Source organism: Eptesicus fuscus, chromosome 7 (assembly GCF_027574615.1).
Source record: "Eptesicus fuscus isolate TK198812 chromosome 7, DD_ASM_mEF_20220401, whole genome shotgun sequence".
Lineage (NCBI taxonomy): Eukaryota > Metazoa > Chordata > Mammalia > Chiroptera > Vespertilionidae > Eptesicus > Eptesicus fuscus.
In genome coordinates, this window is record NC_072479.1 from 23306361 (window position 1) to 23323100 (window position 16740).

General features: G+C 42.2%; 1 protein-coding gene across 1 annotated transcript in view; it reads left to right on the forward strand.

Moving 5' to 3' along the window:
- CCER1 (coiled-coil glutamate rich protein 1) overlaps positions 1-16512 on the forward strand; it is a 129351-nt gene extending 112839 nt beyond the window's left edge. The window contains exon 4 of the transcript XR_008556702.1: positions 16358-16512. The gene's annotated coding sequence lies outside the window, so the exon portion shown is untranslated. The remainder of the gene's footprint in view (positions 1-16357) is intronic.
- The last annotated feature ends 228 nt before the right edge of the window (positions 16513-16740 follow it).

Genomic DNA, 16740 nt, shown 5'->3' on the forward strand with positions numbered 1-16740 from the left:
CAGAATGACCAGAACAACCACAGCCCCTTGCCCTGGCTGGCCCTTCCCCTGATTGGCCCCCATCGGAGCAGCAAACAGAACCCTACCAGTGCACAAATTCATTCTCTGGGCCTCTAGTAAGTTATAGGAATTTGTCTACCAGTGGAAAATATAATAAGCTATTTAGAAACATTGTATATTAACAACATTGAAATTTTAATATATATTAAATAATATTATTTGATAATTTGACTAGTTTTCTCTATTTATAAAATATTTTTAGTAGAAAGCAAAGCCATTTTACTTTTTTATTGTTAGTTTAATGTTGATATGATATTTCTCTAGCATATTTAACATTTTCTTATTATACCTAAAATAAAATATTGTCTTATGCAGATTTTTGTTTCCAAAAATATATTTTACATTTGCCATGACCTGTCTGGCTCTCAGTTGGTAGGGTGTCATCCCATGCACCTAAAGGTTGATAGGTTGATGGTTTGATTCCTGGTCAGGGCACATGCCCTGGTTGACGGCTTCATGTTTCTCTCACATCGATTTTCTTTCTCTCTCTCTCACCCATCCTCTCTCTCTAAAAATAAATAAAATTTAAAAAATGATAAATAAATAAAATAAAATATATTTTACATTTGAATAATAACAGTGTTTGTTCTATAAATACGTGTTTTCCTAATATTTTACAGACTTTATTAATATTGTCTAGAACTTCAAACCTAAACATGTTATAAATCATGATCATGATTGGCTTTATAAATATGTAATTTGACCATAAGCTGATATAACTCAGCAAACTAACAATTTGACCAGTGTAAAGATAATGGGCACCCTGAGAACTGGTTCAACCGTGAGGGCCTGTGAGAAAGGCTGAGTCACTTAGTTCATGGAGAAAATGCTGTATGCTTGCATAAGATAGCAATAGAGAAAGGCAGTTAGTGGAGGGAGTGGAGAAACATATTGGATAGAAGATAGCAACTAAGAGAAAACAAAAAGATTCTTAAGGTGACATTTCTTTTTCCAGCAAAACCAAAATGTGTTCAAACTATGATATTTAGGTTTCTCTATAATCCAAGAAAGGAGTCAACACATAGTTGAAACTACCTACTGATTGCCAAATGGCTTCAACAGCTCAGCCATAATTATTTCATTTTTTCTGTTCACTGGTGAGAGCTTGGAAGTAAGGTGAGTGAGGTCAGCCTAGTACTATAAACGAAGCCAGTGCAGAAGGTATGTTCTACCTACAAGTACAGGTGCTGTTGGCAGCAAGAGAGTGCATGATATCAAGAGTCAAGCTGAGCAGAGAATGAACACATAATATTCATAAACAACAACAACAAAAATCCCAGTGAAATTGTAAGAAAACATAAAGTGCTTTATACAGATATAAGAACCTAGAGTGCAAAGCCACAATATTGACTAAATCAAACAGATAAATAGGACACCTTCAAAATATCTAAGAACTTCAATTGTTCTTAACTCCATGAACCATGATGTTGGGCTTGTCAATTAAGTTTAAAGAGCTAGAAAAGATATGGATAACACCAAAGTTCTTTAACCTCTCAGGTCTGAGATCTTCATGAGCATAGGAATGTTTTGAAATGGGAACCTTCACCAGGCTTAGTCCTTCCCCAGTGAAGAAAGCACCAGCCCTGACTATAACATCAGTATGAATCCAAAGCACTTTATGGCTGCCCTCAATCACCTCATTTAAGGTCATGAAGACGGAACACTGGTTTTATGAATGGAGGGTGAAGTCAGTTTCCATTGACATAACTTGTTGTGACTTCTGAGAGATTGACTGAAGGGTTAATGGTTTGGGAAAATAATGAATAATCCCAATGGTTGAGAAAAGAGGCATCTGGATGCTGGGTTTCCGTTTTTTGTTTGTTTGTTTGTTTGTTTTTACTTTAAATGCAGCCCTGATCAAGTCAATGAAAAAGTTGTATTGACTATGGAAGGAATAAAAAAAAGAGGTACACATGAACAAACTTCATATCAGGTATAGTCTGTATAACTAAGCTGTGAGAGTTTGTAGTCATTCATGTATTCTGATAATTAGCTAAAACATCCCTCTAGTCATTGATCTGTGGGTGTACAGTGGTAAATTTAGATGTGAAAACCCCAGAATCTTTGAATATTAAAGGATATTTAGAGATTCATGGAGTTTTAATATTTAAATCAGACAGACAAATATCCTTAAATATTCTGAGATTTTTGGGGGTTTTCACATCTAAATGGGCTTTCCAAATGGGATCATCAGGATTGTGCTGATATCTTGGGTAAGTAGAAATTTCTCCTATTGACTTTCAGTGCACACCAATACATGTTTCCTGGGCTGGGCTAAAGATGGGGCTACAGCAATAGTACCTCGCCAGTTCAGGGATTAGTGAGAGATCTAGTTAAGTACATTTGAATGAAACTTCCATTCATGAGATAATATATGAATGCAATCATTAACTACTCCTAAGTCTGAGTTATATGAACAATTTCCTCAAAGGAGACATTCATAATCTCTCAAAGAAAGCCTTAGGGAATCCTTATACAATGTTAATAATTGAGTTTTAATGTGAAATAAAGTGACTACTTATTGACATAATTGATATATTTTAAACTGTAAAGTCACATTATTAAAAAAAAAGGATATTCTGCTGGAGTGACTCAGTGGTTGAGCAATCACCCATGAACCAAGAGGTCCCTGGTTCATTTCCCAGTCAGGGCACATGCCCGGGTTATGGGCTCGATTCCCAGTCGGAGGCATTCTGGCGGCAGATAAATGATGTTTCTCTCTCATTGATGTTTCTATCTTTCTATTGCTTACTCTCTCTCTAAAATCAATAAAGACATATTTTTCAAAAAGAAATAAAATAACATAAATAATATTATATCCCTTTTTAAATCTCATAATTTATCCCTTTTAATTAAATTTAAAGTCTGTGTGTTTTAATTTTGTAGCAAAAGAAGGGCTGTGTGTGGTATTTTGAAAAGTTGGTTGTAAATACAGTATGCTTGATTTTATAGGATAATATCCTATATAATAAAAGTGTAGTATAGAAATTGTCCCTTCGACCAGGAGTTCATCTGGGAGTTCAACCAGGGAATGGAGCTGGCCAGGGAAAGGGAGGGATGCCCAGGCCGGCAGCCGGCAGCTGCTAGGGACCCTACCAGTGCATGAATTTCATGCACTGAGCCTCTAGTAACATATAAAAGGCCTTTGTTAGTGCATGGCCTCCATAGCCCTGCAATTATACATTTAAGTATTTATACATTACCCACTCTTCAAAAACTGTAAGACATCTTGTGGTTTATGCACATATTTTAATACTTAGCTATTACAGGGACTAACATCAGCATGGATCTTTCATATTCACTTCACTAAGTGGGCAATCAATACATTTTATCAAAAGCATCATAGTATGGCAGAGCTAAACTTACTGGTATACTACCTGGTGAAACATCACATGGTGGCAGTTTACACAAATTATAGACAAATACTTAGGTGAAAACAAACAGGCTCTTCATTCTTAAATTTGAAAAGGCAAACCTGTAGAATGAAAATTCATTTTATAGAAATGTTCATTTTATAAGTTATTTTAATAAATGACTCAGGTGGAAAAGAACTATTAACAGGACTACATAAGTCAAATAAAGTACAGCGGTGTTAAGGTCAAGCCAAAATAGAACATGAGGAGATGTACATAATTTATGGGGATATGGTTAGATATATAAATGAAGTGAGATAATGAGATATATCAAAAGATAGGCAATTAGAGAACTATATGAACTGTAAGCATTATAATGAGATGCCTAAGGCTTAGAAAAGTTAGTTTTTAAGAAAGAACAGCAGTCAGGCATAAGGCAGTACATTTTGATCCCTGTTATGCTTTGTAAGCACTTAGGGTCAGGCTCTTCCTACCCTACAAACCACAGCATGCTCTTTGCTTTGCCCCCAGCAAATCACTTTATGATCTTCTTAATTTGGAAAATTATTTATATTTCTGTAATAGCACCTCCCAGTAGAGTAATGTGATTTGGTCAAGAGGTGGCTGATGCAATCGAATTAATTAAAACTGTACTTTAGGTAATTCTGTAAGAATATTTTTTGCACTTAAAGACAAATGGATCCAAAGTCATAGTCCATAATGGAAAACAAAATAAAAATAGCAAGCTCTTTCTACTGAATCAAATTAAGAATAAGAATTTTATTTAACAAAAACACTATTTTAAAAATTACAATAGCAAAACCTAAAATGATTACACACCAATTATATCAATAAAATCTAATTTATCAACTTTAAAACTGTTTATATAATTTTTAATTTCAAAAAAAAAGCAAATTTACAGAGTGGACATCACTTGCAATTCTTTCAGCTGGCTTAAATAAATAAAATAACAACTTTGTATGTGTAATATTTGCTTATTACTACAGAGAGGAGGCAAAACTTTATCTCAATCCATCTTAGGTTTTCAGCTGGGACTCTCATACAAAAATACATTAACAAAAAGAAAACCATGTATTAATGTGTAGGGCATATCATGTGGGAGAAACCTAAACCCAAAGTAACTCAAATAGCAGCTTAGAATGCCAGTTTGTACAGTATCTTCAACAAAGGACAAGACTTTTATAGTGATACTAGAGGTGTGGCGCACAAAATTCGTGCACTTGGGGGGGTGTCCCTCAGCCCGGCCTGCACCCTCTCACAGTCTGGGAGCCCTCAGGGGATGTCCAACTGACAGATTAGGCCCACTCCCCCTAAGTTGGCAATTGGACATCCTTAGTGCTGCTGCGGTGGCGGGAGAGACTCCCACACTGTCGCTGCACTTGCCAGCTGTGAGCCTGGCTTCTGGCTCAGTGGTGCTCCTCCTATATTGAGCATCTGCCCCCTGGTGATCAGTGTGCATCATAGCAACTGGTCGTTCCACTGTTCGGTCAATTTCCATATTGGCCTTTTATTATTTAGGACAACAGGAGGGAGGAATGCAGTTTTAAGCTTCCAAGAGCCACAAACTGTGGGAAGGTAAACATATAGGAGGAAACTATTGGAGTAAGGTTTGTTTGCAGATTCCTGTAGTCTCATTTTTGGGCTGATGAGTATCTGACTCCAGTTTAAGGAGAATTTATACTCTACCTTTAGGTATGAAAGGGAGAACTTTTTCTGAGTTTGCTGTTTCTTCATTGTCTTCAGCTCAAAGTAATATTTATGCCAAAGAAGCATATTTTGGGGTGACATAGTCTGGTTTCTTTCAATTAAGAAAAGATAAAAATATAGATAACTAAAAAGAGGAAAATAAAAATCCCATTCAACTTCAACACATAATGAAAATGGTTGATAAAACTTTGGCATAGATCTTTAATTTGATTCAAGCTCATTTCCTGAATAGTTATAATATTAACTTTATTGTATTGCTCTGTTAAATGAATTATATTCTTTGATATGCTAGATGCAAAGCCTTTGGTGTCAGAATAAAATTCAAATTTTAAAGTAGTTATGTAACTCATATTTTTACGTGGTTTTGTGATTTTTTTTTTCATTTTCTTGTTATTTTTTCCCCCTGTGAAACAGTTTAAAATGTGTTTTGTTATAAATTTGATTGATATTGTAATTTTTATTCTAAAATTTCTACTTGATACTTTTATTATATTGTCTAGTTCTCAGGTGAGACTATTTTTTTAATTCATTAGGAGTATATTTTTCAATCTAATTGAGCATAGTTATACTGACTAGAGGCCCGGTGCATGAATTTATATATGGGTGGGGTCCCTCTGCCTGGCTGGCAATTGGGGCCGATCAGGGCTGATCAGGGCTGGCCAGCCAGCAGGGGATGGGGGGAGCCACAGGAGGTTCCAGCTGGGGGGAAGGGCTACAGAGATTGGCCAGCCATGGAAGGTTGGCTGTGGGAGTGCACTGACCACCAGGGGGCAGCTCCTGCATTGAGTGTCTGCCCCCTGGTTGTCAGCGCAGGTCATAGCGACTGGTCGACTGGTCATTCCAGTCATTCTGGTTGTTCAGTCCTAATGGTCGCTTAGTCTTTTATATATATACTAGAGGCCTGGTACATAAAAATTCATGCGTTGGAGGGGGGTCCCTCAGCCGGGCCTGCCCCCTCTCACAGTCCGGGAGCTCTCAGGGGCAGGAGGCGGCCTGACAATCAGAGGAAGGCAATACCCGCATCACACCTCTGCTGCTGCCACTGCTGGCAGCACAAGCCTTGGCCTGCCCTGGTTACCTGAGCCTCAGGCGGCCCTGGGCAGCTGGGAAGCCGCCATCCGAGGCTTGCCTGTGCCTTGGGCTGGCCCTGGGTGGCTAGGAGGCTGAGGGGACTGGGGGACTCCAGAGGCAGGCGTGCAGAGTGGCCGGGCCTGCCCCTGCCACACGCCTACCATCTTGTGGCTATGGGCGCTGCCATCTTTGAGGGCGTGGCAGTAAATTAGCATATTCCCTCCTTATTGGCTGTGGGTGCCACCATCTTTGAGGGGGGGTTAGTCAATTAGCATATTGCCTCCTTATTGGCTGTGGGCACCACCATCTTTGTGGCAGTGTGAGGGTCAATTAGCATATTCCCTCTTTATTAGATAGGATATAGATACTTTAAGATCCTTATCTGATAATTTCAGCATCTGTATCAGCTTGGGGTTGTCTCTATCAATTATCTTATATTTTGAGAATGGGATAAATTTTCCTTGCTGTTCATCTATCAAGTAATTTTGCATTGAATGCTAAACATTTTGAATGCCATGTTGGGAATATTCAGGATCCTGTTATATTGCTCTGAAGAATGTTGATTTTTTTAAAGCAGGCAATTTGATTGGATTCAAACTATAAATTTGGGTGGCAGCTTAACCCTTTGCACTCGCTTGCTTTTTCTCGATTCCTTTATTCTAATGCTAACTGTGTCGTCACACTTGACATCCGAGTGCAAAAGGTTAAATCACAGTGCAGTCCTTCCTATCCCTAGCCTATAGCTTTGCTCAATCTGCCTCAAGTTTATGTGGTTCAGGATTTAGCCAAAATGTTGGAAATAATTTATACCCCAAAATTGGGGCACCTCCTCTTTGTATATGTGTTTTCCTCTCACTTTCCAATAGATGTGGTTGTCCTAAATCCTTTTCTTCTTCAAAGTGGAAAGACTGGCTTATCAGTTTTAACCATATGGAGGTTCAGAACAAGCCAACCTAAGATGTGCCTCTTATGTAGATTACTAGGGATTCAGTGCATGAATTTGTGCACCTTGAAAGGCACTGTGGGCTCAAGGCTGTAGTGGGCACAGGAGCGGGTCTCAGCCCATCCTCTGAGCCTCTGCCCAGCCTCTCCCATTACTGACCCTGGTCCCCTGTCTGCTGGTAGCCCTGCTCCCGCTGCCACCACTCACATCAGCTGATGGCACAGAGTTATCGGGGCCGGTGCCAGCAGTGGGTGCAAGTGGGGCTGGTGCCATCAGCAGGTGTGAGTGGCAGCTGCTATCCTGATCGCCCCTGAGGGCTTCTTCATCTTCCCCTGCTCCTGAGGGGTGATTGATGACGTCACTGAGGGATCGGGACCAGTGCCGGGTGCTGACAGCAGGTGCGAGTGGCAGCTCCAGCGCCAGCAGCGGGTGTGAGCAGCGGCTTCGGCACTGGCAGAGGGAGCAAAGAATTTTCGGTAACCAACAGAGACTCACCCCAATGACAGCAACCAGTGCCCTGCCTTGGTCTGGCATTCCCGCTCACCTGCTCCACCATCCTGCTGCTGCTGTTGCCTGCCATGTCCCACACTCTGCCACCTTCTGCCAATGACTGCCATGTTCTGCATGCACCCCTGGTGGTCAGCACAAGTCATAGCAACCGGTTGTTCAGTTGTTCCACCGTTTGGTCTATTTGCATATTAACCTTTTATTATATAGTACTAGAGGCCCGGTGCACGAAATTCGTGCACTGGGGAGGGTGTCCCTCAGCCCAGCTTGCACCCTCTCTAATATGGGACCCCTCGGGGGATGTCCAACTGCAGGTTTAGGCCCGATCCCTGTGGAATCGGGCCTAAACCTGCAGTTGGACATCCCTCTCACAATCCGGGACCGCTGGCTCCTAACTGCTCACCTACCTGCCTGATTGCCCCCTAATTGCTCCCTTGCTGGCCTGATTGCCCCCTAACTGCTCCTCTGCGGGCCTGATTTGCCCCCAAATACCCTCCCCTGCTGGCCTGATCATCTTTTATTAGTATAGATATGACCCTGCACAGAAAATTTTACTAACCCTGCTTTACAATAAGGGCTTGATGATTGAATCATTAGGACCAGACACCAAGATTTCCTTTCTTTGAATAGTGGAGGGAATACTTATCTTGTCTTTAAGTTGCCCGGAAATTAAAATGAGATAATGACTTAGAAAAGTATAAAAGCACCATATAAAGACAACTGTCTTTTTAATGAAGTGGCAAAATGAAAAACACTTTTTATTCTCCCCTTCCTTCCTTTACAGCTTTTATTTAAACTTTGAAATTTATAAAAATTTCACTCCAATTTTCATTTCTTTACATTCAACATTATTTTGTATTGGTTTCAGGTTTTATATTAGTTACAGAATAGTGGTTAGACAATCATATACTTTACAAAGTGTTCCCCGATATTTCTAGTACCCACCTGGCATCATACCATCATTACAACACTATTGACTATATTCCCTATTTAAGTGACAATGGGTTTACAGGTTCCCTTCAGTCTTTCTTTTGTGTTGCTCGTTCTTCCTTTTCTTTCTCACTTCTTCCCTCATTTTCTTTATATAGTATCTCAATTGGCCATCAAAGCTCAGTGAAGGCACTGGGACATGCTTCATCCATTTTACAGACCAGGAAACTGAGGCCAGTTCCAGTTGGCTGTGGAACTTGACTCAGCACACAGGAAGCCCTCAGAGCCATGCTCTTTGCGCTTCCTAAGGGGCAGCGGCCCAGCAAACAGAACAAACCTTCCAGTCAGGCTTCCCAGCCTCTTTCTCAAGCACCTCTTCATTGCGGATGCTCCACATTCTATCCTCTCCCCCCATTCTTTACTGCCCCCCTTCTCTGAAGCAGGTGGAAGGCTTCCCACTCACTGCCTAGGCATGCTCTGCTATGGGGCAGGGTGTAGTGAGCTTGCTTTTGGGTCAAGGCAGGAGCAGGAGTCACTGCCTCTGAAGTGTGAAGGCCGCCTGAGCGAGGCCCATTAGCACTGGGAGCTTCTCTGAATCACATCAGTCAGTCCAGTACCCTGCAGTGCAGCACCCCTCTACTGAGGTGGCACCACCCCTCAACCCCCGCCTCAGGGGTGAGGGTCCTTGCCCCTCTGCCAGGAGTCCTTCCATGCCCCTTGATCCCTGGCTGGGCCCACCCACGTCTCTGTCTCTCTGCAGATGAGGCAGATCCCTGCCCTAGGTCTCCGCAAAGCTATGAATCTGTGGCCAGAGGCCTGGTCTGGGTCTCAGCAACCACATGCCTGCAATGTTCCCAGGGACCCTGGGAGCGGCTGGGCAAGTCCCGCCTCACCTCCCCAGGTTGCCGATCTCCCCAGGGACCTCCGGGAGAGGCTGGATGGGCCCGGCCACGCCCCCCCAGGTTGCCGATCTCCCCAGGGACCCCCAGGAGAGGCTGCATGGGCCCGGCCACGCTCCCCCAGGTTGCGGATCTCCCCAGGGACCCCCAGGAGCGGCTGGATGGGCCCGGCCACGCCCCCCCAGGTTGCCGATCTCCCCAGGGACCCCCGGGAGAGGCTGGATGGGCCCGACCACGCCCCCCCAGGTTGCCGATCTCCCAAGGGACCCTCTGGAGCGTCTGGGCAGCCCGGCCTCGCCTCCCCGGGGCGGTGATCTTCCCAGTGACCCCCGTAACTAAGAGGACTGGGCGCTGCCATCTTGATCTTCTCAACGGCCGGATAGGCCACCCGGAGTCCCGACCCCAGCCTCCCGCCGGCCCAATCGTGGGCCTAGCGGAGGTGCGGTCAATTTGCATGTTTCTCTATTATAAGGTAGGATTTTAAGCTAAAGACAATTTTTGCTTTAGGTTCAAGAGATGCTTCTTCCCCTTTCTTTAACTACCTAGAAGAACTTGAATTAGGGGCCTTGCCTATAATAAAAGATATCAGTAATAATCTTTGTGTGAACCACGTACATGGCAGGGTAAATTTTTACTTACTAGACATCTGTTCTTATCAACCTGCAATGAGCCTTTGAAGCCTTTGAGGTGTGTGACCTCTACCCTAGCTCAGGATGTGTTATAAATCCTAATCCCCCTATCTAGCTCTGAACCTCTCCTGTGTGGGGAGTTCTGTGACTCTCTCATATACGCAGGGTTCACACACAAATGTGTGTATTAAATTTGGTTGTTTCCTCTTGCCAATCTGTCTTATATCTGATTATTAAAACAGCCAAAAGAACCTTAGGAATAAAGAATTGTTTGTTCCTCCCCTACAACCACATTTGAGGCACCATGACTTCCTTCTCTAAGGGTAAAATTAGGGGGAAAATAGCTCAGAAAAGTCACACCTTGTATTCCCTGTGTTGTTTTCTTCCAAGCTTCAACTCTCCTCTAGAATTTGACTGGTTTTGTGTACTATCCAAAGCCTTCCAGTATTTATTTTTGATGATTGTTTTTTCAGTTTTTAACTATTATCTGTGCTAGTGCCAGTTAAGGGCTTGCATAACTACATAAAATAGATAGATATACAGGGATGGGCAAAAGAAGGTAATAATAATAATACAATAATTAATAAATATAGATCAATATAAGAATAAACTTTGTGTTTTGTGTACTCACACTATAAACCTACATTTTATAGTTTATTGATTATTTTAGAGAGAGAGACAAACATCAATGTGAGAATACATCAGTCAGCTGCTTTCTGCATGCTCCCGACTGGGGATTGAGCCTGAAACCTGGGCACCTGCCCTTGACCGGGACCCTTCTGGTGCATAGGACAAAAGCTACTTTTTGTCCACCCCTGCATATATATAATCTAACATCTATCTATCTATCTATCTATCTATCTATCTATCTATCTATCATCTATCTATCATCTATCTATATCTATTTATCTAATCGATCTATCTATATCTATATATTAGATCAATATAGAGATAGATAGATAGATATATTGACATATAGATATATATTGAATATATAGACTATGTAGAATATACATATACTAGAGGCCCGGTGCACGAATTCATGCACCAGTGGGGTCCTTGGCCTGGCCTGCAGGATTGGGCCAAAACCAGCTCTTTGGCATCCCTTGAGGGGTCCCAGATTGCAAGAGGGTTCAGGCCAGGCCAAGGGACCCCATTGGTGCATGATCAGGGCCAGGGAGGGACATGGAAGGTTGGCCAGCATGGAGGGACCATAGGAGGGCTCCAGGGAGTGTGTGGCCTGTCTCGCTCAGTCCAGATCGGCCAGACCCCAGCAGCAAGCTAACTTATCTGTTGTAGTGTCTGCCTCCTGGTGGTTAGTACACATTATAGCGAGCAGTTGAGCTGCCTTAGCATTCATTAACATATTACGCTTTGATGGATTGAACAGCCATCCAGATGGCCGGACACTTAGCATATTAGGATTTTATTATATAGGATATGAGAGAGAGAGAGAAATATTACTAATTTTATTGTAATAGAAATATACTAATATATTTTATTGTAATAGAAATATTACTAATTTTGTTGTAATGAGTGAACCTGCTTTGGGTACCTGGAACATGAACTATTCTAGAACATCTTGCCCAAAATGAGTCATGTTACAAACTGCAGAAAACTGTCAAGATAGATATCTGGTTGGTCAAGCATTTCTTTAACTGCATTTAGCTTTTGTAGATTTAACAAGTTGTATGTGATTTCACCATGTTCTTTAGTGCTACAGACTGTAGAAGGGGCCCTCAAACCACACTCTGGTCTAAATCCCATTTATGGGTTCTTTAATATGGTTTCTTCCTCAGAGGTCACAGGTCCAGGGGATCCTATTGGTCTAGGCTCAGTCTAGCTAATCCATTGCTTGATGGAGTCAATGAAGCTCTGCTCTGCTTCTCTTAGGAAATAGTCCTAGTCTTTTTTCCCTTTTCTTTTACCTTTCTTTTTCCCTAGGTAATTTCCTCTATTCTCAGAACTCTAATTGCCATCTATATGCTAATGACTACCCAACTTATATTAGCAACCCACTTCTCTCCCTTGATAGAACACCCAATTCTCTCCCAAATTGGAACACCCAACTGCCTAATTTACATCTACTTTGAATGTCTCACAGATAATCCAAATTTAACATGTCAAAAATCCAACTCCTAATTTGGACTTCCCTCATCTTCAAAATGTCATCTTCCTTAAACTTTCTCTAATGACAGGTTCAAGCCAAAGACCTGGGCGAGTCTCATTGGAAAACTAGGCATAGAATATAAATAGATAGTTCATTGGACAAAGTTATGAAAATATATCAAATTTACTTATATTAAGTGGAACACCCTTACTCTAAAATATTATTTTTCAAATATCCAATAAAAATTATCCCAAATTTAAAAATTACCATATCTGTGAGACCAGCACACACAAAATAAAATGGTATTTGGAAGGCGGTAAATATCTGCAAATATCTAAGAAAATTATAGTGTCATTTACCCTTTGACCCAGAAATCTCACCTATGTAATATTAAACAATTATTTAAATATATATATATATATATATATATATATATATCCTATCTAATAAAAGAGTAATATGCAAATTAACCATCACACCATGACACCCACAAGCCACACCCACCAGCCAATCAGGAGCGAGTATGCAAATTAACCCAACCAAGATGGCTACGGCCACAGAGAGCAGGAGGGAGGCTTGGGTTTCCCCGGCAATGGAGGAAGCCAAGCTTTTCACACACCCTGGCTGGCCTAGGCCTCCGCTTAAGGCTACAAAGTTTCAATTATAGAAGATAAATAAATCCCAACAAAAATGGTGGCAGCCACAGAGCTGGAGAGAGCAGGAGGCTAGGGTTGCCCCTGGCAATGAGGAAGCCAAGCTTCTGCAGCCCTGGCCTACTTTGGCCTCCGCTTAAGGCTACAAAGTTTCAATTATAGAAATAAATCCAACAGAAATGACTGCCGCCACTGAGCAAGCAGAAGGCTTGGCTCTGCTCCAGGCTACAAAGTTTCAGTTGTAGAAGATAAGTAAATCCCAGATACCAGGGCCTCCACTTGGGTCCCGGGGGGGTGTGGCCAGCCTGTAAATCGCCCAGGCCGCCCCACGCCCCAAGGGAACCCCCACCCTGATCTGGCACACCCTTCAGGGCAAACCAGCTGGCCCCCACCCATGCACCAGGCCTCTATCCTATCTAATAAAAGAGTAATATGCAGATTGACCATCACTCCAAAACACAAGATGTCTGCCTCCATGTGGTCAAAGATCCTGCCCCCATGTAGACACAAGATGGCCACCACAAGATGGCCAACCGGGGAGGGCAGTTGGGAGGGACCAGGCCTGCAAGGGAGGGCAGTTGTGGGCGATCAGGCCAGCAGGGGAGGGCAGTTGGGAGGGACCAGGCCTGCAAGGGAGGGCAGTTAGGGGCGATCAAGCCTGCAGGGGAGGGCAGTTAGGGGTGACCAGGCCGGCAGAGGAGGGAAGTTTGGGGTAAACAGGTTTGCAGGGCAGCAGTTAGGCATCAATCAGGCTGGCAGGGGAGTAGTTAGGGGGTGATCAGGCTGGCAGGCAGAAGTGGTTAGGGGTAATTAGGAAGGCAGGCAGGCGAGCAGTTGGGAGCCAACAGTCCTGGATTGTGAGAGGGATCCCAGATTGTAGAGGGTGCAGGCTGGGCTGAGGGACAACCTCTTCCCTCCCCCCCTCTCCCCCCCCCTCGTGCAGGAATTTCGTGCACCAGGCCTCTAGTATATATATATATATATATATATATATATATATATATACACACACATATATACATGTACTAGAGGCCCGGTGCACAAAATTCATGCACTGAGGGGGGTTGTCCCTCATCCCAGCCTGTACCCTCTCCAATTTGGGATCCCTCTCACAATCCAGGACTGCTGGCTCCCAACTGCTTGCCTGCCTGCCTTCCTGATTGCCCCTAACCACTTCTGCCTGCCAGCCTGATTACCCCCTAACTACTCCGCTGCCAGCCTGTTTGCCCCCAACTTCCCTCCTCTGCTGGCCTGGTCACTCCTAACTGCCCTCTCCTGCAGGGTTGATCACCTCCAACTGCCCTCCCTTGCAGGCCTGGTCCTTCTCAGCTGCCCTCCCTTGCAGGCCGGGTGCCTCCCAACTGCCCTCTCCTGCTGGCCATCTTGTGGTGGCCATCTTGTGTCCACATGAGGGCAGGATCTTTGACCACATGGGGGCAGCTATATTGTGTGTAGCAGTGATGATCAATCTGCATATTACTCTTTTATTAGATAGGATAGAGGCCTGGTACAGGGATGGGGGCCAGCTGGTTTGCCCTGAAGGGTGTCCCTGATCAGGGTGGGGTTCCCTTGGGGCGTGGGGCGGCCTGAGTGAGGGGCCTGTGGTGGTTTGCAGGCCGGCCATGGCCCCTGGCAACGCAAGCGGAGGCCCTGGTATCTGGAATTTATTTTCCTTCTACAATTAAAACTTTGTAGCCTGGAGCAAAGCCAAGCCTGGGGCTCCCTCCAAGGCCCGTAGCCATTTGTGTTGGGGTTATAATTGAAACTTTGTAGCCTTAAGCGGGTGGGCCCAGCCTGGGTGTGTGGAAAGCTTTGCTTCCCCTATTGCCAGGAGCAACCCTGGCCTGCTCTCTCAAGCTCCATTCTGCCGCCATTTCTGTTTGAATTTGTTTACCTTCTATAATGGAAACTTTGTAGCTTGAGTGGAGGCTTAGGCCTGGCAAGGGCAGGCAGAAAGCTTGATTCCTCTGTAACCTAGGAAACCTTGCTCTCTGTGGCTGTAACCATCTTGGTTGGGTTAATTTGCATACTTGCTCTGATTGGATGGTGGGTGTGGCTTGTGGGAGTGGCTTGTGGGTGTGTAGGAGGTATGGTCAATTTGCATATTTGCCTTTATTGGGTAGGATATATATATATATATATATATATATATATATATATATATATACACACACACACACACACACACACACACACACACACACACACAAAGTTGTTAAGTGTGACATTCTTCAGAATAATAAATGATTAAAACAACTTAAGTATCCATCAATAAGGAGGATCTGGTAAAATAAATTATCTATTATCTTACAAAGTAAAACAGTCAAAAAAAGCCACTGGAATAAAGAGATATATTTTTGAGGGTATTTTCCTAAAGAGAAAAAAAGTGCATTATCATGTATATTTTAAGCCACATTTCATAAAATAAGGTGATAAGTATAAGTACATTTTCTTTTATTTACATAAAAACTTAAAGAATGAATGAGAAAGTAATAAATACAGAGTGAGGTAGAGGGACAGAGCTGGCAGTGAGGTTTCTCAGTTTATACATATAAATATATTTTAAAAGACTTTTTTTTTATTGAGAGAAGAAAGGTGAGAGAGAGAGAGAGAAAAAAAACAAACACATTGATGTGAAAGTGAAATATCAATCAGCTGTCTCCCACATTCCCCCTACTGGGGATTGAGCCTACAACCTGGGCATATGCCTGACTGGGAATTGAACCGGCAACTTTTTGATGTACAGGAAGGTGCCCAACCAACTGAGCCACACCAGTCAGGGCTGTCAGTTTATATTTTAAATATATTTTTGTCTTTGAATCACATAAATATACCAATTCAAAACTTCATATAAATTGAACTAATAAAACTCAATACAATAATTTATTAAAGTGTAGCAACACATTATAGTCAAGAAGAGTTCATCAAGAAATAATTTAACATTAGAAAACTGTATTAATGTAAATTACAACATTTACACTTTAAAAAAGAAAATGTGCTTTAATGTTCAAATTTTCAAAAATAAAGAAGGGTGTGTTAGAATTTGATATGTATTTTATAATACACCTCATCATTTTCTTCTTCCTCTGTTATCCTAAGAATTCACAAAGTATGGTTTTCTAACTGTAGTAAATTAATAGTTCAGAATCCAGTGCCTGATTGATAATCCTACCTGTTAATTTAGCAAAGGTAATACTAAAGAATGACAAGAAATTAGTAATTATGTATAAGAACCTCTGAATATACATTTTTAAATCAATGCTTTATTTATTTTACGAGGTGTAAACATGGCTGACGATATGTAAGAAATCTTAAAAATCATAGAAAGATGCTAAATAAATAGAAGTTCTTACAAAACAGTGAGCATGCGTAAGAATAAATAGAAGCTTGTTAAAACACTGATTCTCGGCCTCATCCTCAAATGATCTGATTCAGTGGGTCCTGAGTGCAGCCTGATATTTGTGTTTCTAACAGGCTACCAAGTGATGCTGAGGGTGCCTGCCAGAAAATGACATTGGACTGAATTGGACTGAATGAAAGCATGGCACTGAGATAAAGCTATACAAAAAGGAATAATCAGAGGACACTGGAAAAAGAAAAAAAGTGAAATACTAGTATACTAGTAAATAATAAAGATAGAGAATGTTATTAATTGGATGAATATGCATCAGACCGCATAGTAATACACAAGAAATTGGAGACCTCTCAATACCATACTTTATTTTTAACTTTATGCATCTTTGCACATCATATACTTTTCTGTGTGATAGAGCCTCCTATATCTGTCAAAACTGTGAAAGGTATTATAGATAATGTGACTATATCTTGGACTTATTCTGTGGGGAATGAGGAATCAC